Raw genomic sequence first — 26,123 nt, 5'->3', positions numbered from 1 at the left:
GGTTTGATTGGTACTATTTTGGGGGCATAAGCCTTTTTGATCGCTTGGTGTTTTTGTGATGTAAGGTGACCAAAAAATGGTTGTTTTAGCACAGTTTTTATTAAATTTTTTCTACGGCGTTCAGGTGAGGGGGTGGATCATGTGATATTTTTATAGAGCCTGGAAAGGGTTTTTTTTTTATTTTTTTACTTGAAATGTATTATTTTTTTATTATAAAAAACACTTATTTTTTTTGTCCCACTTTGGGACTTCAACTTCTGGGGTGTGATGCCCTCTGCAATGTATTACAATACATCCTGTATTGTATGCATTGGTTGTCAGCTTTTATGCCTAAGGGGCTGGATTTCACAGGTTTCCATAGAAGGCAAGCCTCGATGCCTATGGAAGGCATCAGGCTGCCTTCTCTACTATCAGGTCCCTGTCACTGCAGCGCGGGGACCTGATGGGGAAGTGGAGGGAACCCGCACTCTCCGCAAACCCTCTGCATGCCTCTGTCAGCTTTGACCGCAGCATACAAGGAGTTAATTTGCCGGTATCAGTGTCTTCACTGATGCCGCCTCATGCAGCAGGGGCCCGGCTGTCAGTGACTGCCGGGTCCGTGCTACTGATCGGGCAGGCGCAGCTCCTGCACTTGCCCGAACAGCCTGCCGTACATGTATGGCGCTGGTCCTTAAGTCACCTCCAGCTGCGACGTACATGTACAGCGTGGGTCCTCTATGGGTTAAACCCTTGATGATATGGCGATTTTCCTTTTTTGCACTGCCAGCCTTCCAGGAGCCATAACTTTTTTATTTTTCCATTTTCATAGCCATATGCAAGCTTTTTTTTGCAGGACGAGTTTGACTTTCTAATTGCACCGTTTAATATTGCAGACGATGTAGTGGGAAGCTAGAAAAAAAACCACAACACAAGTATCATAGTTTTATGGGTTTAGTTATTACGGCATTCCCTATGCAGTGAAACTAACATGTGCCCTTCATTCTCCGGGTCATGATTACAGCTATGCCACATTTATATATTTTTTTAATACTAAATAAAAAATACAAAGTTTAGAAAAAAATGTTTCCTTACATCCCCATATTCTGACCCCCAATAACTTAAAATTTCCATCTGCGGAGCTTTGTGGGGGATCATTTTTTGCAGTGCAATCTGTCGTTTTTATTGCTACAATTATGGAGTGTGTATATCTTTTTGATTGCTTTTTATTCCATTTTTTTAAGGAAGTGAAGTGTCAAAAAAGATGAATTCGCTATTTTTCCCCCTTTTACCCTATGGGATAAATATTTGTATATTTCAATAGTACAGGCATTTTGGGATGCCGCAGTGCTAATGATTTTTTTATTATTTACTTATTTTTATCATGGGGAAGGGGGTCACTGTGGTGGGCACCAGAGCCTCTAGCTGGTTTGAGGCTACCACAGCAAATAAAACTGTATCCCCACACTGAGATCGGGGGAGCCGTTCGGGCTCCGGGAGCGCAGTACTCCTGGTGAAAAGCTGCTCAAATACCATGGTCACAATTGGCCAAGGCAGCTGAGGGGCTAAATGTCTGTGATCAGCTTTATACCACTGCGTAGCACAAAATAAATCCCCAGCAGAACAACATACCTCCCAGAAGCTGCCCCTCTGTGGTGGCAAGCGCCATCTGCCATGCTCTGCCTTCCTAGACGTCAGGAGGGCACCTGTGGCCGCAGGCTAGGTACGTAAGTGTAGAACCAAAAAAGAAAGCCTCAATGTACAGCTATTAGTCAGGGCAAGGGATAAGAAACCATATAACCTATAATGTTGTTGAAGAACAAACAACAAGAAAATGCCCAAAATATTCCAAAAATATATTTTATTTAATTGTAATAAACATATCATGATTTATAAAATATTCAAGATAACAAAAAATATGAAGAATCAGCAGGAAACCGGATGCCACAATCCACTGGCCAGTGCTACCCACCAAAAGATGGAAAACATGTCAAGTATGCCAATGGTATATATCAGGGTGATTCACCATATAGTAGCCCTGATAATGCTACTATTATAAAGTAGAATGCATATGGTCATCACCCTGGTACATAACCACTGGGCAGAGCTCAACTTTAAGAGTGCAGTTAAAGAAAAATAATAAAACAGGCGCTAGAATCTAGCAATGGAAGGAAAGGTTGAACCCTCGAAAAATAAAAAAACCACAAGACCTTGTAGTAAAGGATATAGAGGAGCCCATCTATTGACTTCAAATAGAAAGCAAAAGCATACCACAGGACATGATGGAGGGTGAAAGGCAGTAGGCACAGGACAGGATAGGAACCTCGATGCGCGTTTCACCTCAGCTTGGTCGGGAGGTGAGTGAAAGTGTGGCCATATCCCCCTATTTATATCTTCCATATAGCTCAAACACATATGGTCTCAATAAACAATCACAGCAGATGATGCCTAATATCGAGTGCTCCATACCTGATAATGCACGCCGAGCCCACGATGACGGCGCCGCACTCGTCAGGAGGAGGGGTGGAACGCACGTTATGCGTTCCAGCCCGCCTCCCAAGGACACGTAGCGGAGTCCCCACGTGATCCGGCGCACAGCAAATCACAGCAGAGCGCTGCATCAACTGATCAAGTAAACAAAATGCCAGAATATCCGGAAGGTGTCTGACGCAGTAACCCCAAAATCGGGAACCCTGCATACGGAATCTATATGGGAGATGTCGATCATTCAGAGGGCGCGGATGTAAAGCTAGATAGGTGTAGACATCGATATTATCAAGGGGATAAATGCATATTACCATGATTATTGCATAACGTACCCATTTACAAGATATATATTCCATGATTTCGCCAAAAATATGTTGCCTCATTGATTCAATCGCAATGCGGAAAATACAGTATTCAATCAAAGAAGAAATACGAAGTACATGATCATGGAAATATAAAAAGCATAAGAAATGCACAGTGTAGAATATACAATATACACCATATATGTCATGATTATACCCCACTGTCTATTTAGACCCTAGTACATACATAATAGGAAAGATATATAATGAAGACCTGATGTATAAAAATAAAAAATTCATGGTACAAGATATATAGTAGTAATGTGAACACCATAATTAAACTACATAATTCAATCCTAGTATAGAGAAAGGCTATATAAAGTGAACAAGAACAAGATAGTCCTGCGACCAACCCACATCATGGGTCGGAAGCACAGACTATCCCATATAAATTGCTATGTGCATAGTGAAAAACCAAAATAATACAAAAGTGATCATGCATAGTCACTGTGTGAAAAGAGTATCACTGATGTGATTAACCACCTCCCGTCCGCCTGTTGACTTTAAACGTCCGGGAGGTGGTTCTCTATTTCTGAATGGACGTTCCAGAACGTCCGTTCAGAAACTGCAGCTGCACGCTAATTGTACAGCTGCTGATCGGGTTGCCTGCTGTCAGTGACAGCAGGGCAACCCTTAGAGAAGGCAGGGACAGTGCCCAGGTGTCCCTGCCTTCTGGATTGCTGCGGGACCGGAGAGTGCAGGAGCTGTGTGAGGTCTTTCAGAGACCTTGATCAGCCCTGCACTGAGGCTGTACAGCGCTGTATTGCGTTGTACAGCCTCTCTGGGAGGGTGTATTTCTCCTGTAACTGGGGCTACTATGTCAGCCCCAGTTACAGGAGAAATCAACAGTGAAAAAAAAAAAGAAAAAGTGAAGTAAATGTTCCCCAGAGGTCTTGTATGACCTTATGGGGGATGAAAAGTGTAAAATAAAATAAATAAAGTGTTAAAAAAAAAAATAAAAAAAAATGTTTCACATGTAAAAAAGAATAATTCCCCAAGTAACGAATAAAAAAAAAAAAAATAGAAAAAATAAAATAAAATAGACATATATGGTATTGCCGCGTCCGTGACGGTCAGCTCTATAAATATATCACATAATCGACCCAGTCCGATAAACACCATAAAAAAAATAACTGTCAAAAAAAGCCATTCTTGTCACCTTACATCACAAAAAGTGCAACATCAAGTGATCAAAAAGGCGTATGTCCCACAAAATGGTACCAATAAAACCGTCACCTCATCCCGCAAAAAATGAGCCCCTACATAAGAAAATCTCTCCAAAAATAAAAACATGGAGACACTAAAACATAATTTTTTTGGTTTAAAAAATGCTATTATTGTGTTAAAGTGAAATAAATAAAAAAAAGTATACATATTAGGTATTGCCGCGTCTGTAAAAAACAGCTCTATAAAAATATCACATGACCTAACCCCTCGGGTGAACACCGTAAAAAAAAAAAAAGGTGTCAAAACAAGCAATTTTTGTCATCTTACATCACAAAAAGTGCAACACCAAGTGATCAAAAAGGCGTATGTCCCACAAAATGGTACCAATAAAACCGTCACCTCATCCCGCAAAAAATGAGCCCCTACATAAGAAAATCTCTCAAAAAATAAAAAAAACTATAGCTGTCAGAACATGGACACATTAAAACATAATTTTTTTGTTTCAAAAATGCTATTATTGTGTAAAACTTATATAAATAAGAAAAAGTATACATATTAGGTATCTCCACGTCCGTAACAATCTGCTCTATAAAAATGTCACTTGACCGAACCCCTCAGGTGAACGCTGTAAAAAAAAAAACTGTGCTAATATTTTTGGTCACCTTGCCCCATAAAGTGTTATAATGAATGATCAAAAAATCATATGTACCCAAAAATAGTACCAATAAAACTGGCACCTTATCCCCTAGTTTCCAAAATGGGATCACTTCTTGGGAGTTTCTACTGTAAGGGTGCATCAGGGGGGATTCAAATGGGACATGGCATCTAAAATCCATGTGGAGTTCCTTTTTTTCTGCGCCCTGCTGTGTGCCCATACAGCAGTTTATGACCAAATGTGGGGTGTTTCTGTAAACCGCAGAATCTGGGTAAGGCCTCATGCACACGACCGATCTATTGTAATATCATTGGTGGCCAGTGTGCGGCCCCCCCGCCCCCCCCCCCTCTATTGTAATATCATTGGTGGCCAGTGTGCGGTCCCCCCGCCCCCCTCTATTGTAATATCATTGGTGGCCAGTGTGCGCCCCCCCCGGCCCCTCCTCTATTGTAATATCATTGGTGGCCAGTGTGCGGCCTCCGTCGGCCCCCCTCCCCCCCTCTATTGTAATATCATTGGTGGCCAGTGTGCGGCCTCCCCTCTCCCCCCCCCCTGCCCGATCATTGGTGGCAGCGGAGATTCCGATCGGAGTCCCAGTTTAATCACTCTGGGGCTCCGATCGGTAACCATGGCAACCAGGACGCTACTGCAGGCCTGGTTGCCAGGGTTACTTAGCAATATTACAATATTAGAAGTATCATACTTACCTGCTGGCTGCTGCGCTGTCTGTGTCCGGCCGGGAGCTCCTCCTACTGGTAAGTGACAGATCATTAAGCAATGCGCCGCACAGACCTGTCACTTACCAGTAGGAGGAGCTCCCGGCCGGACACAGACAGCGCAGCAGCCAGCAGGTAAGTATGATGCTTCTAATATTGTAATATTGCTAAGTAACCATGGCAACCAGGGCTGCAGTAGCGTCCTGGTTGCCATGGTTACCGATCGGAGCCCCAGAGCGATTAAACTGGGACTCCGATCGGAATCTCCGCTGCCACCAATGATCGGGGGGGGGGGGAGGCCGCACACTGGCCACCAATGATATTACAATAGAGGGGGGGAGGGGGGGCCGGGGGAGGCCGCACACTGGCCACCAATGATATTACAAACTGGGGAGGGAGGGGGGTCTGCCCCCTGCTGCCTGGCAGCCCCTGATCTCTTATAGGGGGCTATGATATGCACAATTAACCCCTCAGGTGCAGCACCTGAGGGGTTAATTGTGCGGATCACAGCCCTTTGTAAGAGATCGGGTGCTGCCAGGCAGCAGGGGGCAGTCATGTACACAGTTCGTAGTACATTCTAACTAGAAGCGTCCCCATCACTATGGGAACGCCTCTGTGTTAGAATATACTGTCGGATATGAGTTTTCACGAAGTGAAAACTCATCTCTGAAAAAGCTTTTATGCAGACTGATCTTCGGATCCGTCTGTATGAAAGTAACCTACGGCCACGGATCACGGACGCGGATGCCAATCTTGTGTGCATCCGTGTTCTTTCATGGACCCATTGACTTGAATGGGTCCGTGAACCGTTGTCCGTCAAAAAAATAGGACAGGTCATATTTTTTTGACGGACAGGAAACACGGATCACGGATGCGGCTGCAAAACGGTGCATTTTCCGATTTTTCCACGGACCCATTGAAAGTCAATGGGTCCGCGAAAAAAAACGGAAAACGGCACACCGGCCACGGATGCACACAACGGTCGTGTGCATGAGGCCTAATAAATATTGAGTTTTGTTTGGCTGTTAACCATCGATGTGGATTAAAATGGAAAATCTGCCAAAAATGTTAAATTTAAAAATTTGATCTCCATTTTCCTTTAATTCTTGTGGAACGCCTAAAGGGTTAACAAAGTTTGTAAAATCGGTTTTAAGTAACTTGAGGGGTGTAGTTTCTACAATGGGGTCCTTTATGGGGGTATCCACTATGTAAGCCCCACAAAGTGACCTCAGACCTGAATTGGTCCTTAAAAAGTGGGTTTTGGCAATTTTCTTAAAAATTTGAAGAATTGCTTCTAAACTTCTAAGCCTTCTAACGTCCTAAAAAAATAAAATGACATTTCCAAAATGATGCCAACATAAAGTAGACATATGGGGAATGTTAAGTAATAAATATTTAGTGAGGTGTCACTTTCTGTTTTAAAAGCAGAGAAATTGAAATTTAGAAAATTGCAAAGTTTTTTAAATTTTTGGTAAATTTGGGATTTTTTCATGAATAAAGGTGAAATATATTGACTCAAATTTATGACTATCATGAAGTACAATGTGTCACGAGAAAACAATCTCTGAATGACTTGGATAAGTAAAGGCGTTCCAAAGTTATTACTACATAAAGTGAGATATGTCCGTTTTGCTAAACCAGGCCTGGTCAGGAAGGGGGCAAATGGCCCAGATGGGAAGTGGTTAAAGCTGCAAAGCAGGTTATAAACAGATGCATCAGGCAAAAATAGCATAGTGTGTCGTGTATACCCACACAATGATTACAAATGCTGTCATCACAAACAGCAATGGCAACATTAATATAAACAGTATTAATGTGCTGTGTTAGAGCCAATAGTTGTGTAGACCATTAATGGCATCACAGAACCTAGTAGTATAAAATATACCCAAAAGTACATAAAAGTGATCATAAATTTTATATATGAAAGTACATCATAGTATTGCTATAATGATCCGTCTTCATGTTTACAATGCATATGGATCATCTCTCTCGTCGCACCTCCCAAATGATCAGGTTATATGGCTACGCAGGAAACTGTATAAATAGAAAAAAGATCAAATCACAAAAAAATCCACATAAAATCTTATCTAAAGAAAGGATTTGAAACTCAAAGCCTCATTCAATCCATGAGGAGTTACAGTATTGAGCAGAACCATCCATTTGGTTTCTCTTTGAAGGAGACAGCGTTTTATGTCTCCCCCCCCCCTAATCCCTAATCGTACACGGTCTATCCCTCTAAAAGAGATACCTCTAGGGTTAAAATTGTGGGTTTCCCTAAAATGCTTCGCCACTGGTTTCAGTTTTTTGAGTTTGTCACATTCAGTGATCTCAGCAGCCGCCTTGATATCACGAACATGCTCCAAAACTCTCGTCTTGAGTGCCCTTGTGGTCATCCCAATATAGATCAGACCACAAGGACACTCTGAATGCTAAACCACTGCTTCTGTTTTGCAGGAGATATGGTGTGCGATTTTATATTCCTTCTCCCTACTTGTGTTAGTGAATTTATCTGTTCTCACCATATACTGACATGCTGTCGGGATTCGAACCCGTGACCAGCCACATCCTAGGCGGTAGCCCTGCTTACTAGGCTACCGTCCTCTCTGGACATTACTCCCTGAAACCTATTATGTAACCTCAGTCTTGCCAAGCCTTGCTCATCACCCTTGATTCCCCACACCTGGTACTTCCCTATATAAGTCCAGCCCCTTGCACTCTAGCTTGCTGATTATTGAGCTCCTGAGCCTTGATCAAGCTTCTCCTCATCTGCTGCTCCTGCTACTACTGAAAGTCCACTGCTGACCAGGAATTGCCTACCGACTACTCTTCTGCTTGTCCCTACCTACTGAACTGCTACCACCGTTGCCATCCGGATTGTCTGACCACGCTTACTGCCGCCTGCCCTGACCCACCGCCTGCCTACCGACTACTCTTCTGCTTGTCCCTACCTACTACCTGCCTGCGGTCCTTGCCACTGGGCTCCACTCCTACCTCCAGCCAGCAGTCCTCTGACTCAGGTGAGCCTGTAGGATTGTTACAGAATAATCAGCCCCACTATGGAGTCCGCAATGGCCACTCTGCGTAAGCAGGTCTCCGAACTTCAAGAATTTGGTACTACATATCAGGAGAAATTTGCCCAGCTCCAAGGCGTAGTCCAAAGCCAACAGAGGGAGATTATTGAACTACAGAGGCAACTCCTGGATGTCCGCGGCGTGCCCGCAGACACCCGCATGCCACTCCCATCAAGATTCAGCGGCGACAGAGGCCAGTATCGGGGGTTTCTAAACCAATGCCGCATCTATTTTCAGATGTACCCGGCCCCCTTTACCACCGAGAAAAAGAAGGTGCTATTCGTGGTCAATCTCCTGACGGATGAAGCATTAGCATGGGCATCACCTTACGTGGAGACTAACAGTCAGCTCCTGGACAACCTAAACAACTTCATCACCGCCATGAGCCAAGTCTTCGATGACCCCAACCGCTGTGCGACAGCCGAGGCGCGACTACATGGTCTGCGGCAAGGGAGACGCTCCGTCGCCGAATACACCGCCGAGTTTCGCCGTTGGGTCACGGACACCACCTGGAACCCAGCGGCACAGAGAAGCCAATTCCGGCGAGGCCTGTCAGAATTAATAAAGGACGAACTACAACCTCGTCCGAATCCGCCCTGGGGACGAATGGAAGACCGCCTTCCGGACACGTTATGGTCATTTCAAGTACCTGGTCATGCCTTTCGGACTCTGCAATGCTCCCGCCACCTTCCAGCACTTCATTAACGACGTCCTCAGGGACATGCTGGATCTGTTTGTAGTCGTTTACCTGGACGACATCTTGATCTTCTCTGAAGACCTCAAGCAGCACCGCGAACACGTCCGCAGGGTACTGCAGAGACTCAGACAGAACTCTCTCTATATCAAGCTAGAGAAATGCGAGTTTGAGCGAACCACCACTCAGTTCCTCGGATACATCATCTCCCCAGAGGGCCTAAGTATGGACCCGGGGAAGGTCCAAGCTGTGATGAACTGGCCCGTTCCGAAAAACGAGAAGGAGATACAAAGATTCATTGGCTTCGCCAACTTCTATCGGAAGTTTATCCGGAACTTCTCCAAGGTCATAGCACCAATCACCCAACTCACCAAGAAGGCAGTCCCCTTCTCCTGGACACCCGAGGCCCAGGAGGCCTTCACCAAGTTGAAACTCCTCTTCACTTCTGCCCCAATCCTAATCCACCCGAACCCCGAGCTCCCATTTACAGTCGAAGTGGATGCATCAGACTCTGCGGTGGGGGCAGTTTTGTCACAACGGACAGGGGAGAGGATGCTATTACACCCGTGCGCATATTTCTCCCGCCAGATGTCCCCCTCCGAGAAGAACTATGACATCGGGAACAAAGAACTACTGGCGATCAAGGATGCCTTCTCCGAGTGGAGACACCTGCTGGAGGGAGCCACCAACCCCATAATCGTACTAACTGACCACAAGAACCTCGAGTTCATCCGCAGCGCTAAGAGACTCTCAGCCAGACAGGCCAGATGGAGCCTATTCTTTTCCCGCTTCAACTATCTCATCACCTATCGTCCTGGATCAAAAAACGGCAAGGCTGACGCCCTCTCCAGAATGTTTTCCGAGCCCTCACAGAGTAACAAGGGCCAAAAAAACATCTTACCCGAGAGAAGGGTCGTAGGGGCCACCTACTCTAAAGAACTCCTGGGTACAATCAAAGAAGGATACGAAAATGACCCCTTCCTCACCCACCCCACAGGGAATGTCAGCCTTACGTTTAAGAACGGTCATTGGTTTCATCAGGACCTACAACTATATGTACCAGAAATCGCACGGCTCGAAGTGCTCAAACTCAACCATGACTCCAAGCTGGCCGGCCATTTTGGCACAAGAAAGACCCAGGAGCTTCTCTCCCGCTCCTTCTGGTGGCCAACATACAAGGAGGACATCAAGAGGTACATCTCCTCGTGCGCGGTCTGTGCCCGTAATAAGACTCCTCGTTCCTCCCCCGTGGGTCTGTTACAACCACTCCCTATTCCCTCCCGCCCCTGGGGCTCGATCTCCATGGACTTTGTGGTAGACCTTCCTCCTTCAAAAGGGATGAACACTATCCTGGTCGTGGTCGACCGTCTCACCAAGATGGCCCATTTCATCCCCTACAAAGGCATACCCACTGCCAAACAGACGGCCGATCTAATTCTCAGAGAGGTCTTCAGGCTGCATGGGATCCCGGACGACGTGGTCTCCGACCGAGGCGTACAATTTGCATCAAAGTTCTGGAAGAACTTCTGCCTGGCGCTCGGGGTTAAAGTGAACCTATCCTCCGCTTTCCACCCTCAGTCAAACGGGCAGACTGAGAGAACTAATCAGACCCTAGAGCAGTACCTACGCTGTTTCAGCTCCCACCTGCAGGATGACTGGCTTGACCATCTCCCCACGGCCGAGTTCGCCTACAACAATGGTGAGCATAGCTCAACCAAGCACAGCCCCTTCTTTGCTAACACAGGCTCGCACCCGGTGTACATTCCCCACCTGCCCGTCGCCTCCACCCTCCCAGCAGTGGCCGAACGCCTAATAACCCTACAGGAGGCACAAAAGAACATTATAGACAACCTCCAGCTCGCCCAGAGGCGTTTTAAACAGGGAGCAGACAGACGTCGCAAACCCACCCCGGGCTTCCATGTGGGAGACAAGGTGTGGCTGTCCACCAGGAACCTCAGATTGAAGGTCCCCTCCAAAAAGTTGGCCCAAAGATACATGGGTCCGTTTCGGATCACCGCACAAATCAACGAGGTCACTTTCCGGCTCGACCTTCCGGACTCCATTAGGGTGCACCCTGTCTTCCATTGCTCACTCCTCAAGCCATACGTGGAGAACACCTTCACAGGCCGCCACTCGCCCCCTCCACCACCCGTGAGGGTACAGGGTGAAGAAGAATACGTTGTCGCAAAGATCCTCGACTCCAGGATCCACCGGGGAAGACTACAATACCTAATTGGGTGGGAGGGTTACCCTCCTGAGGACAACTCCTGGGAGCCAGAAGAAAATGTCCACGCCCCCAGACTGGTAAAAGAGTTCCACCAACGGCACCCCGGTAAGCCTGCCCCTGCGGTGCCCGGAGGTCACCTTGGAAGGGGGGGAGTACTGTCGGGATTCGAACCCGTGACCAGCCACATCCTAGGCGGTAGCCCTGCTTACTAGGCTACCGTCCTCTCTGGACATTACTCCCTGAAACCTATTATGTAACCTCAGTCTTGCCAAGCCTTGCTCATCACCCTTGATTCCCCACACCTGGTACTTCCCTATATAAGTCCAGCCCCTTGCACTCTAGCTTGCTGATTATTGAGCTCCTGAGCCTTGATCAAGCTTCTCCTCATCTGCTGCTCCTGCTACTACTGAAAGTCCACTGCTGACCAGGAATTGCCTACCGACTACTCTTCTGCTTGTCCCTACCTACTGAACTTCTACCACCGTTGCCATCCGGATTGTCTGACCACGCTTACTGCCGCCTGCCCTGACCCACCGCCTGCCTACCGACTACTCTTCTGCTTGTCCCTACCTACTACCTGCCTGCGGTCCTTGCCACTGGGCTCCACTCCTACCTCCAGCCAGCAGTCCTCTGACTCAGGTGAGCCTGTAGGATTGTTACACATGCGGTACAATCACCACATGGAAAAAATCCCCACTGTGGACCCTTATCGCCAAACAGACCACCTTTTTTCGGAGCCACATAATGGCTCCTAGTCACCATATCCTTAAGATTTTTTGCCCTCTTCCAGGTGACAAGTGGTCTCTCCGAAATCACTTTCTTTAAGTCTCTGTCAGTTCGAAGGACCTGCCAATGTCTTTGGAGGATGTCCTGCAGTTGTCTCCATTGAGCGCTGAAGTTAGGGATAAATCTAGGGAAACCATGATCTCTTCCTTTTTTGTGAGGGGCATAGTTTAACAAGTTGTCCCTAGAAGAGTTTTTGGTCCTAATATATCCTTTCCTAATCACTTTTTTGCTATAACCCCTCTCCAAGAATCTTCTTGATAAATCCATTGCCTCTCGCTCAAAAATAGCCTCGTTGGAGCATATACGCCTAAGCTCTGCAAAATTGACCAATAGGTATGGCACGAGAGACCTGTGGATGGTGTGAGGAGGAGAACAGCAATGAGTTGGTGGCAGTGGGCTTCCTATGTACAGTACAGACCAAAAGTTTGGACACACCTTCTCATTCAAAGAGTTTTCTTTATTTTCATGACTATGAAAATTGTAGATTCACACTGAAGGCATCAAAACTATGAATTAACAGATGTGGAATTATATACATAACAAACAAGTGTGAAACAACAGAAAATATGTCATATTCTAGGTTCTTCAAAGTAGCCACCTTTTGCTTTGATTACTGCTTTGCACACTATTGGCATTCTCTTGATGAGCTTCAAGAGGTAGTCCCCTGAAATGGTTTTCACTTCACATGTGTGCCTTGTCAGGTTTAATAAGTGGGATTTCTTGCCTGATAAATGGGGTTGGGACCATCAGTGGCGTTGAGGAGAAGTCAGGTGGATACACATTTGATAGTCCTACTGAATAGACTGTTAGAATTTGTATTATGGCAAGAAAAAAGCAGCTAAGTAAAGAAAAACAGTGGCCATCATTACTTTAAGAAATGAAGGTCAGTCAGTCAGCCGAAAAATTGGGAAAACTTTGAAAGTAAGGGCTATTTGACCATGAAGGAGAGTGATGGGGTGCTGCGCCAGATGACCTGGCCTCCACAGTCACCAGACCTGAACCCAAGATTAAGGTCATGTAGAAACCCCTCCAGGTGCGACGTCGAGCCCTGCCAGATGAACAGGACGTCATCAATATACTTCGACCACGAGACTACGGCGTCGTGACCCTCCAAATTCATTACTATCTCTCTTTCCCACAGCCCCAGGAGCATAGTACTTGATGCTCTCAGTGTTAATAACTCTGGAAACATCAGATCATTACTTACCTGGCTGACAGCCGTGAGGAGGACTCACGTGGCCCCCTGGGCATCAGCCCACAGGGAAGTTTCCATGTAGGGTCTGTGGCCAGTCCACCATTCATGTACAGCAGAGGCCCGGAATCTGCCACCAGTTTTATGTTTCCCTATCTTTGGGCAGTGTAAGGAGGTGACAAAAAACACAAAGTCACTTACTTTTTTTTGGAATACATAATCAGAAAATTACCTATTGTTTAACCCCTTCCTGACCAAATCGGACATGTGTCACTTTATGTGGTAATAACTTTGGAACGCTTTTACTTATCCAAGCCATTCAGAGATTGTTTTGTTGTGACACATTGTACATCATGTTAATGGTAAATTTGAGTCAATATATTTCACCTCAAAAGTTAACGAAAATTTGAAAAAAATCACTGTTTTCTAAATTTTATGTCTCTGCTTTTAAGATAGTGATACCTCATAAAATACTCATTAATTAACATTCACCACATGTCTACTTTATGTTGGCATCATTTTAGTAATGTAATTTTATTTTTTTAGGATGTTAGAAGGTTTAGAATTTTAGAAGCAAAATTCTTCAGTTCTGAAGTCATTTTGAGGGCGTCACATAATATAAACCACCCATAAATACCTCATTTTAGAAACTACACCCCTCAAACTATTCAAAATTGGTTTTAGAAATGTTGTTAACCGTTTAAGTATTCCAAAGGATTTAAAGCAAAATAGAGGTAAAATGTCCCATTTTAATCATTTTGTCCTGTAACACATCAAGGGTTAACAACAAGACAAACCTGAATATTTATTACCCTGATTCTGCAGTTTACAGAAACACCCCATATGTGGTCGTATAACACTGTATGGGCACACAGCAGGGCTCAGAAGGCAAGGAGCGCCATATGATTATTGGAGGGCAGATTTTGCTGGAATGGTCTTAGGACGCTATGTTGCATTTGAAGAGATCTTGAAGTACCCCCACAGTGAAAACCCCAAAAAAGTGACCACATTTTGTAAACTACACCACCCAAGGAATTTTTAAGGGGTGTAGCGAGCACTTTGACCCAATAGGCGTTTCATAGAATTCATAATCCTTGGCTGTGAAAATGAAAAATATATTTTTTTTTACAAGAAAATGGTGCTTTAGGCCCAAACTTTCTTTTTCACAAAAGATAGGAGAATATCCCTCCACAATTTGCTGCCCACTTTCTCCTGAATACAGTAACACCTCAATTGTGGTTGTAAACTGTTATTTTGGGATACGCCAGAGCTCAGAAGGGAAGGAGCGGCATCTGGATTTTCTAACATGGAATTTTCTGTCATGGTTTTTAAGAGCAATAACTTTTAAAAAATTTTGTTGACTGAGCCGCTTGAGGGCTTATTTTTTGCTGGACAAGCTGTAGTTTTGGCACCATTTTGGGGTACATTTGGCTTTCTAATTGCTTTTTATCAAATTTTTTGGGAGGTGAACTCACAAGCCAGCCAGAGCACCCTCAGCTATGCTTGCCATGAGGCCAAAGCTTAAAGCCTCAGGAGCCAGGAGCATAGTTCCCTGGCATAACTTAAGAGTCAGACTACAGAGAGAAGGTGCAGCAAACAGGATAATCTGAGTTATACAGTCAGCCTGTCAGTACAGCAGAGCCAGAGAGAAACAAGTGTGCAAAGACGAGTTTACCTGCCAAGTGTAATGCTAAAGCCTGCTGGGACCTAGATCAAGCTTGAAGATTGTCTTGGATTCACATTTATTCAAGTAAAGCTGCTGTTCAACTCTATATAAGGTCTGGACTCGATTCTTTCTTCAATCCCGGCCTCAATTATTCCCCCTATTTATTGCTTCGGAGCCAAAGCCTGGGGTCCAGCCGTATCTGGGTAGGAGCATCGTGACGCACATAGAGACATTTTAGGCCGCCCTATACCACTCGGCATTCCTACACCTGGAACGCGCTCATACATCTATTAAGGGCCCTAGGGGGAGGCGCCGTTGCACTGACGGAGGTCATGTGACCAGGCAAATCACCTCCATGTGACATCTCCTCCATTCATAAAAACTGCAACTGCCATCTGCACTTGCACTGTTGAAAGTTTAGTGTATGTGCAGTGTGTTTGAATGGAGTCTGATTGATACGTCTGGTCACATGGCTCTCCATTAGAGGCCATGGCTTATGAAATATAGCAAATGGCACAGTATATCAACATAGGCTGTATTAGTAAGTGCCATATAGTCATCTTACAAAGACATTGATCTCAAGTAGCCAAAAAGTGGCCAACCTCTTTAAGAAGACGATTGAACAAAAAAGTGACCCCAGTTGATGCACCTTCAGATAGGGCAGCATAAATCTGCTGGGTAGATCCCCTTTAACACTAAAACAAGGGGGAGATATTTACTATGCATATTGGGCTGAAAAACTGGTATGCGTAACAGACTTGGGGCTCATGCACGTGACTGTGATCAGCCCAGGAGACGCAGTCTGTGTGTCGGCCGCATCTCCCGGGCCAACCGCGGCTCCCCTGACTTGAACTGACTACATCATGGGAATTTATTATACTGCCACTTCATATCTGATAGCGGGGGTATTGCTGTTTCAGTCATGGATTGAGACATGAGTCCATAGGAAATGCTTCATGTTTTACACAAGTAATTGCTGGTTTTACACGAGTTTGCAGCGTGTGTTTTACATTGAACTTGCAGCGTGTGTCTGCGGAAGGTCCCGTACTGACCGGGTCGCATAGCATTATATTGATTTATGATGCTATGTAACCCTTACAGTTCTGAAATGTATTGTATAACGCTCACATAATGCTGTCAGTGTTATCCAATACATTCCAGAACCGTAAGGGTTACATAGAATCATAAATCAATATATTGCTATGTGACCCTGACTCCATCAGTGCTACATAGGACAGGACATGAGCTTTCGCAGACGCTGCAGGTTCAATGCGTTGAACTCGCTCGTGTGAAACCAGCCTTTGCATTGGAAATCTGCAATACTTCCTCAAAAGAAAAAACAAGACATGTTATAAATCTGAAACGCAGCCTGCCCTGAAATGTGAATGGGGTTTTCAGGACTTCACCTACATGTATTGATTGCTCTGTAAACTCTGGCAGATTTTCTTTGCAAAATCTGCACCAACAATCCACTATGTTTTAAGGTGTCCTAATGTCATGCGGTCATTTATAAGTTTAAAAAAAAACTACTGTATTGTGTCCTTTGGGTGGGTCTGGTAACAGCCAACAAACAGTAGAGGGAATAGAAATTTAAAGTCATCCTCTCTCCTAGATCTGCTATAAAATCTGAGCCTCGTAGGCTCAGTAGGCTGTTGGTTCATGTCGATTTTTTTCTGATAACTGTAGGAGCAGTGCCCTGCTGTCATGCTGATAAGGAGCGGCCTTTGAGACCTATGTCATTCTCAGTAAGCTCTGCCATGCCCTTTTATCAGCTTCTGGTTCAGAGAAATGAAACTTATAAAAAGCTTAGTGCTATTCTAATAGTTTCGTTTTCTCCTTTTTATACCTGTAGATCGGATCAGCCAGAACCAGTCATCTAGCCATCACAATTCAGCCTTTGTCAGTCACTCAGATCTTTACGCTTGCTCATTTTTCCTGCTTTCAAGTATACATCAACTTAAAGGGGTAGTCCAATCTTGTCATTTTCACAGGGAGATGGGATTTAGCGCTAGGCTTACAGAAACAGCCGGGAGGGCTGGCGCTTCACTGTTTAAGGGGGTAACTGAATTCCAAAAGTTTAAACTTTAACTCAGTTTGACCTGCTTTCCTGGTGTCGACAAATAGTGTGGTAGTGTACGCAATTGTGTTTTGCAGAAACAACGTACACAGGGTCTTATCAAAGCTACCCAAATTAATGGATATGTAAGGGATACATTTGAATACCATTTTTGGGTAATTCACACGTATCCCACTGGCAGAAAGCTCAGCCGCTAAAACATTCTGGCTGTTAGGCCGAGTTCACACGAACGTGTGTGACCCGTGCCCGTGCTGCGGCCCGCAAATTGCGGGCTGCAATGCACGATCGCCGGCCGTAGGTCAGCCGCATCGGATCGCGGACCCATTCACTTTAATGGGTCCGCGATCCGCCCGTTCCACAAAAAGATAGGACATGTTCTATCTTTTTGCAGAACGGAAGTACGGGACGCAACCCCACGGAAGCACTCCGTAGTGCTTCCGAGGGGTCCCATTCCGTGCGGCCGTTCCGCAATTCTGGATTTGCGGACCCATTGAAGTGAATGGGTCCGCATCCGTGATGCGGAATGCACACGGAACTGCAATTTGCGGGCCGCAATACGGCCATGGATCACATACGTTCGTGTGAACTAGGCCTTAAAAGCGTTTTCCAGACTTTTAGCATTCTAGCATTTTGAATGGCCCTGTTTGCATTCAAAATCTGGCGCCTGCGCCGTACCTGTCTTCAGTCGGCGCAGGCGCACTGAGAGGCGGACGCTCGCTCGGCCGCTCCTTCCTCAATGCGCCTGCGCCGGGTGTAGATGTGGCATCATCGGCGCAGGCGCATGGAGGATGGAGCGGCCGAGCGAGCGTCCGCCTCTCAGTGTGCCTGCGCCGACTGAAGACAGGTACGGCGCAGGCGCCAGATTTTGAATGCAAACAGGGCCAGCAGAGAAAGATCCCGTCCGCTGGCCCTGTCAATCAACATGCGGAGGGGGCGTCTTTAGGATAGGAGGATGCGGCTGCTACCAGCAAGTAGCCGCCCTACTTGCTGGTAGCAAGGTAATTTGCATATTTTAAAAGTAATTTTTTAACATAATCTGCTGAACCAAAATGATTAATTACAGTATGTATGCATAAATCGCAGTATAGGGATTATAAGTAACCAAAAAAAAAAAAAACTGTTTAGTGGGGTGACAGAAGCCCTTTAAGAGCTTATTTGAGTCCCTTTCTTTACAGAATTCCAGAGGACCATGTACAGTATCTCACAAAAGTGAGTATACCCATCACATTTTTGTAAATATTTTATTATATCTGTTCATGAGACAACACTGAAGATATGACCCTTTGATACAATGTAAAGCAGTCAGTGTACAGCTTGTATAACAGTGTATATTTTGTGTGCCCTCAAAATAACTCAACACAGAGCTATTAATGTCTAAACCACTGGCAACAAAAGTGAGTACACCCCTAAGCAAAAATGGCCCAATTATCCTATTTCCTTCCCCGATGTCATGTGACTCGTTAGTGTACAAAGGTTTCAGGTGTGAATGGGGAGCAGGTGTGTTAAATTTGGTGTTATCGCTCTCACACTCTCTCATACTGGTCACTGGAAGTTCAACAATAGCATCTCTCTGAGGATCTGAAAAAAAAATTGTTGCTCTACATAAAGATGGCCTAGGCTAAAACGAGATTTTTGTAAAACTTACCAGTAAAATCTCTTTCTCACTCTTCATTGGGGGACACAGAAACCGTGGGTATAGCTATGTCCTCTAGGAGGCGTTGACACTAGATAAAGCTGTTAGCTCCTCCCCTGGCAGCTATACCCCCTCCGGCCTGGAGAGAGAGCTTCAGTTTGTGTACAAGCAGTAGGAGAAGCAAGTAAACCAACGAAATAACGTAGAACACCAACAATGCCAAGAACCCAACTATGTTCTTACCAGCAACTGCCGCAACTGTGGCCAAACAACAAAACTGGGTGGGTGCTGTGTTACCCAATGAAGAGCGAGAAAGAGATTTTACTGGTAATTTTTTAAAAAATCTCGTTTTCTCGCCCGTATTCATTGGGGGACACAGAAACCGTGGAACATTCAAAAGCAGTCCACATGGATGGAAAAACCACAGACCCATGGAGCAAGCGCCCCTGCAGGCAACTAAGAACTGCTGCCTGCAAGACCATGCGGCCCAAGGCAGCGCCCGCCGATGCATAAGTATGCACCTGCCAAAATTTTGTGAATGTGCGTAAGGAGGTCAGTAGCCGCCTTGCACAACTGCGTGGCCGAACCTTGAATCCTCCGAGCCCAAGAGTGCCCACCGCTCTGGTGGAGTGAGCCGTGACACCGAAGGGCGGAACCCTGCCCCAGCTGCAGTATGCTTTAGCAATTGCAGACGTGCAATTGTCAGCCTGGAGGCCGTCAATGCCTTGAGTTGACCCTCCGGGATGACATAAAAGGAGAGTCCGTACGCTGGAAGGAACTGGAGGCTGGCAAATAAATCTTCCGAGCCCTGACAACGTCCAAATGGTGTAACTCCTTTTCCCTAGGGTGTGAAGGGGAGGGACACAGTGATGGAAGGACATTTTCTTCACTGAAATGGAAATCAGAGACCACCGTCGGAAGAAAAGAATGAACGGGCCGGAGAACCGCTTATCCCTGTGAAGAACCAGGAATGCTCTCTGCAAGAGAGCGCCCCAACCCTGACACCCATCTGATGGATGTGATAGCCACAAGAAAAAAACACCTTCCAGGACAGGAGTCGGAGTTTCCCGCAAAGGTTCAAGGGGATAATTCCGGAGAGCTGAAAGGACTAAGTTCAGATCCCAAGGCGGCAAAGGAGGATGGTACGGAGGAACCGTATGTGCCATTCCCTTAAAGGTTATCATGGGCCCCGGGTGAGTCAGAGGACGGTGGAAAAGGATAGAAAGCGCCGAACCTGACCCATTCAAGGAACCAAGGGCTAAACGAAAAACCCAGGACTGCAGGATCCACCTTTGCTAAAGGGAAGCGCTCCACGGAAACGGTAAGTGGTCCACCGATGTCCCCAGAGCCGAAGAGGCTTGTGGGGAAACTGAGAAGCTGGCTGATAACTACCGAGAAAAAAACGCCTGAATGAGGCATGTCCAACCGCAAGCCAAGGAATCAATACATTGGATAGGTAGAAGTAGAGATGATATGAGAATCACCGGCGGTGGAGTTCCGTCAGCGACCGTGTATTGACGGTGTAGCAACGCTGCTCGACGAAAATTTCGACCAGACCAAGATGAGATAAAAACTCCTGCCTCGAGGAGGAAGAATAGAAGGGATGTTCCATTCCAGGAACGAAACTCCAACAACGGTGGTGAGTCGTGACAGCACCCCCGCTCCGCCGGTGAGTCTCGTAGTCTAGCCACGGAATGTGCAGTGAAAAGGCATGACTACCATCGGACTGACATGGCAGTCATTAGTCAAGTCATAAGAGAGGTAGTTGTAGATACGGGTAGTACACCCAGGACCAACGGTTAGGATTCACCTGTAGAAGGAGGAATATGGAAAATGTCACAGCCCAACAGTCGGTCCGGAACAAGACTGGAAGAAAAAAACACAGAACCAATACCCTGCATCAACGTAGATGAGGGAAAGTAGTAACGTAGGAGCTACCAAGGTTTGCGGAGTGGCCGTGAACCCTGAGCCAGAGAAGGAAAAGACGGAAGGAAAAGGGGCAGGGCGAAGCCCATTCCCCATCTGAGACTGGCACTACACAGAAGTAGCCACCAGATGATAGTGACGGTCCCATACTCCGCCTAAGGGGGAGGCCATGCAGTGTACGCCACCGAATTCGGCGTTAGAAGAATCCGGAACCTGACGAAGGAGCCATGCAGGAGTAGCCAGAGTATGTAATGGCTACTCCAGGACCCCCGTACCGTAGGAGCCGCAGTGTGCCCCGCCAGCACAAACTGAGGGAGAGACTAGAGGAATCCGGTAGAAACCATGTAACCATACTTCCCCAGGGACGGAGAGCTAACCTAAAACACTCTACCTGGGAAGGGCGTTGAACAGGAACAACCGCCAAGCCAGCGTCAGGGTAGAACCCCTACCTGATGGAATGCCTAACTGCAGTGACTGCGAACGCTAGTACCAGCGTAAAATCCGCACCAGCGGAGAACACGCTGCAAAGCTAAACCAGAGTGCCAGCACAACCACTTCCCAAATCAGGAATTGTGGATAGAGAATATAGAGTCAGTGTACGCACTACATGTTGTTGAAGACACATATTGGAACAGTGGAGGACCATGGACATGGGGGAACGCTAGGACACATGAGTGACGCTGGGCAACCCTCTGAGGAGAGAGGTTGTCATATTCATGCCCCAAACCGGCACCGAAGGAAAAGGACACAACGTGGAAACAGCCACAGTATCCACTGGTGGCACCAAAATACCATTAGAAGAAGAGTACAGGGCACCAGCGTATATTGATACTCGCTACGCTCCACTTGTAGAAGAAGCTAAGGCATCTATAGCCGTGGCGTAGTTGAAGTGCAACATCCAAGATGTGTACTTATTCCCCACGGTAGTGGATCACTTGTGGAAGGGGCAATGTTGCAATTATCCCACCAATGAATGGGGGTAATGCACTCAGTGGTAGTGCAAGTTCTGCACCATGAAGGGTGGAAAATGCATCTAGCAGGAACTGAATCCAAGTAGAGAGAATACGCCTCTTACGGAAAGGGCAAGGCATATGGAGAGTCCCGTATCAATACCCCACCTACGTAAGGGTGTAAGACATACAGTAAACACTGAACCAGGGATAATGCCATAGCGCCACCTATGGAAGAGGCTAATGCATACAGCAAGTAATGTCACCAGTGGGAATGCAGTTCACTGCCAGCACTGAAACGTTTTAGTACGGCTAGACCCCAATGGAGGGAGGTAATATCCAAGGGAGTACTGTATCCAGTAGTAGTGCAAATACTCTGCCTAAGAAAGGGGGTAATGCATACGACAAGTACTGCTGTCTACCTCGGACGCCATCTTGGAAGATCGCACCGGAATCACGGCAGAGACCGAACCACTGTTCCCTCCTTCGGACCGAACCTCTCCAGGGAGGGAGGGCGCGTCTGAGCGTGACCCTAGGGAGGAAGGGTGGGGGTGACCGAGGAGGAATCTCCTGCTCTGGCCCGCTGTGTGCAGTCTTACCTCTCAGAATCTTGCCCATGGCAGTCGCAGGCTCGCCGGTGGGAGTTATCAACCAAATTACCCGGGGGTGGAATGGGAACTTCTAGAGGTTCACTCACCGGATTGCACAGGCTGTGCTTTATCAACCAAACGACCCGGAGGGAGATTGGGAAGTCCAGAGATCTATCATTGGAGTGCGCAAGGCGGTGCTTATCAACCAAACGACCCCGGAGGGTGATTGGGAAGGTCCAGAGGTCAACCATTGGATTGCGCAGGTGGAGAATATCAACCAAATGACGCTGGAGGGTGATCGGAAAGATCCAGAGGTCAACCAGTGGATTGCGCAGGTAGTGCCATTTCACCCAACAACCCCGGAGGGTGATTGGGAAGGTCCGGAGGTCCACCATTGGATTGCGCAGCTGGTGCCTATCAACCAAACGGCCCGAAGGGTGATTGGGAAGGTCCGAAGGTCCACCATTTGATTACGCAGGTGGAGAATAGCAATCAAGCAACTCCGGAGGGTGGATTGTGAACTGAGAGGTCCTCCTCTGTCCATGCTAGGACACGGGCCCAGTCTGACACAGACAGGGTGGTCCTGCGGCAATGAGGCCTGAGGGGGCAGGACCCGAAATGGACTTTCATATTTAAAAAAAATATAAAACTGGAATGCCCAGCCTCTGGTGACAAGAGGCAGGAAGGGGTTAAATTAGCGGCATTAAACCCATTGCCTTGCAGATAGACATAATCCTGCGCCAGCCTCAAGAGATGGCTGGCCAGGAAGGGTTAACTGCCTTGAAAACCGGGGACGGGGCTCTGCGGGCTACCGGGGGAGGGGGGAAGTAAGGCAGGAAAAATTTGCGCCAGACCAAAGCTCCTCCCCCTCCATACCTGGGGGATGAAAGTTTGCGACCTTGTAGGCCGCGAAGCCGGGGCCTAAGTTACGGACACGGCCGACCGGAATGCACCCCCGCTCTACTGACAGGCCGGCTGGCCGGGGCACAAAATGCGCCCTCCGGCCGTGTAGAACGCCGCGCAGGCCGGAGGAAGAAGGAAGGGGTAGGCCCAAAGTGAAGCCGGGGCCTAAATCTAATTTAACAGTGCTGGTGGTTCTCTTCTGGAGCAGCACGCTTAGCGCCCTCTCCCTAGAAGGGCGGATAATGGTGCTGGGGAGAGGGAGCCTCCTCCGCTCCCCTCCTGTGCCTGCAGGAGATAGTGGCCGTTAACCCCCTATGTGCCCGTGTAGTGTCGGCACAGAGGGAGAGGGGAGGGAATCCACCAGAGGTCCAGGGCTAGGATAAATGAAGCCCTCGTGGGGAGGGAGGGAGGGGGGAGCAGAGAGCTCGGGGCTTTGCCAAATAGGGAGGGAGGGAGAGGGTTAACATACTCACATAGTCCCGTGTACTCACCTATCTTCCTCCTCTTCTCTTTACCCTCCCTGGGTGGGCCCAAAGGGTTACCTTTTCCAGCAGGGTCACCTCCTCATCAGCTGGCACCGGAGTGGCAGGAGTCTGGTATGGCGGGAGGGTCTTCTCTTTGACGGACCTAGGTGACCCCTTGGCTGGCGGGATGCAGGGGAGCGAGTCTGCCCTGGTCCACCTTGTCTTCTTGTGGGGGGAGGAGGCAGCGTGGCGAGCCAACGCTGGTGTGATCCCCCCCGGGAGAACAGGGAGGCGAGGCGACCACTGTTTCCCACCTGAAAGAATAAAAAAAAAATTAACTAAAATAACAAATCTTCAGGAGGGAGGTCTTGCCTCCTATTGACACTAGAAAAAACTGGAGCTCTCTCTCCAGGCTGGAGGGGGTATAGCTGCCAGGGGAAGAGTTAACAGCTTTATCTAGTGTCAACGTCTCCTAGAGGACATAGCTATACCCACGGTTTCTGTGTCCCCCAATGAATATGGGCGAGAAAAGAAGATTGCCAACACCCTGAAACTGAGCTGCAGCACAGTAGCCAAGACCATACAGTGTTTTAACAAGACAGGTTCCTCTCAGAACAGGTTTCACCATCGTCGATCAAAGAAATTGAGTGCGCGTCCAGAGGTTGTCTTTTCAAAATAGACGTATGAGTGCTGCCAATATTGCTTAAAGGGGTAGGGGGTCAGCCTGTCAGTGTTTAGACCATATGCTGCACACCACATCAAATTGGTCTGCATAGCTGTCATCCCAGAAGGAAGAGTCTTCTAAAAATGAAAGCCCTCAAGCAGTTTGCTTAAGACAAGCAGACTAAGAACATGGATTACTGGAACCATGTCCTGTGGTCTGATGAGACCAAGATAAACTTGTTTGGTTCAGATGGTGTCAAGCGTGTGTGGCGGCAACCCAGGGCCGGATTAACGTAGGGGCTGATGGAGTTGCAGCTCCAGGCCCCTACCATAAAATAGGCCCATCCGCCAGCCAAAAGGCCGTCGGGAGCGGCCCGCGCTAAAAGTCCTCTGTTGTACACAGCGCAGCGTCACACAGCGCACAGACAATGCAGAGACGCTCACCTCACGCTGGCAGCAGGGAGCCTGAGGGAGGGACTCGGGAGGAGCGTAATCTGATCCTAGAGTGGAAGCTGCTTCTGCCAGCCCCTCCCCTCTCCGCCCACCAACCAATCAGAGCTGAGGCAAGGCAAGCACTAGCAGCTCTGAGCCGTCTGAGTAGTGCAGGGAGTCTAAGAATAGAAATGAAACGAATGAGTCTCAGGTTAAAAGAATCTAAAGATCCGATTAGTTAGGCCTCTTTCACACTTGCGTTGTTGGGATCCGGCATGCACTTCCGTTGCCGGAGGTGCCTGCCGGATCCGTAACAACGCAAGTGTACTGAAAGCATTTGAAGACGGAACCGTCTTCCAAATGCTTTCAGTGTTACTATGGCACCCAGGACGCTATTAAAGTCCTGGCTGCCATAGTAGGAGCGGAGAGCGGGGGAGCGGTATACTTACAGTCCGTGCGGCTCCCCGGGCGCTCCAGAATGACGTCAGAGCGCCCCATGCGCATGGATGACGTGATCCATGTGATCACGTGATCCATGCGCTTGGGGCGCCCTGACGTCACTCTGGAGCGCCCGGGGAGCCGCACGGACGGTAAGTACACTGCTCCCCCGCTCCCCGCTACACTTACCATGGCTGTCAGGACTTTAGCGTCCCGGCAGCCATGGTAACTATTCAGAAAAAGCTAAATGTCGGATGCGGCAATGCGCCGAAACGACGTTTAGCTTAAGGCCGGATCCGGATCAATGCCTTTCAATGGGCATTGATCCCGGATCCGGCCTTGCGGCAAGTCTTCAGGATTTTTGGCCGGAGCAAAAAGCGCAGCATGCTGCGGTATTTTCTCCGGCCAAAAAACGTTCCGTACCGGAACTGAAGACATCCTGATGCATCCTGAACGGATTACTCTCCATTCAGAATGCATTAGGATAATCCTGATCAGTATTCTTCCGGCATAGAGTCCCGACGACGGAACTCTATGCCGGAAGACAATAACGCAAGTGTGAAAGAGCCCTTAGAGACTCATTCGATTCTTTGAGTTAGAATAGCCGTGAGTCAGAGTCTAGAACAGGTTACACTGAGGCTGTCCACTCTCTGCTGCTTTTGTTGCAGCAGTGATAAGATTAAGGGACAGGAGCAGAGAGATAAGAGAAGTGACAGATGACACAGAGTTTAGATTACAGGTTGAATTAACCCTTTAGGATCAAATTGGCTTCTCAGGAGATATATATGTTAAAGGCATCTCATTCAGTAGCTATATAACTAAGGCTACTTTCACACCTGCGTTCGGGGCTCCGCTTGTGAGCTCCGTTTGAAGGGGCTCACAAGCAGCCCCGAACGCATCCGTACTGCCCTAATGCATTCTGAGTGGACGCGGATCCGCTCAGAATGCATCAGTCTGGCGGCGTTCAGCCTCCGCTCCGCTCAGCAAGCGGACACCTGAAAGCTGCTTGCAGCGTTCGGGTGTCCGTCTGGCCGTGCGGAGGCAAGCG

At 47.5% G+C, this 26,123-nt stretch overlaps 1 long non-coding RNA gene across 1 annotated transcript; it reads left to right on the top strand.

The window, feature by feature from the left end:
• On the top strand, positions 1–23,857 carry LOC120993304. The gene is made up of 3 exons (XR_005777204.1): positions 1–10; positions 8,381–8,388; positions 23,745–23,857. It is a non-coding gene; the product is annotated as an uncharacterized LOC120993304 (long non-coding RNA).
• Positions 23,858–26,123: the final 2,266 nt, after the last annotated feature.

This window comes from Bufo bufo, chromosome 3 (assembly GCF_905171765.1).
Source record: "Bufo bufo chromosome 3, aBufBuf1.1, whole genome shotgun sequence".
Classification (NCBI taxonomy): Eukaryota; Metazoa; Chordata; class Amphibia; order Anura; family Bufonidae; genus Bufo; species Bufo bufo.
The sequence above is the reverse complement of the archived record's forward strand: the minus strand, read 5'-3'. Positions and strand labels throughout refer to the sequence as shown.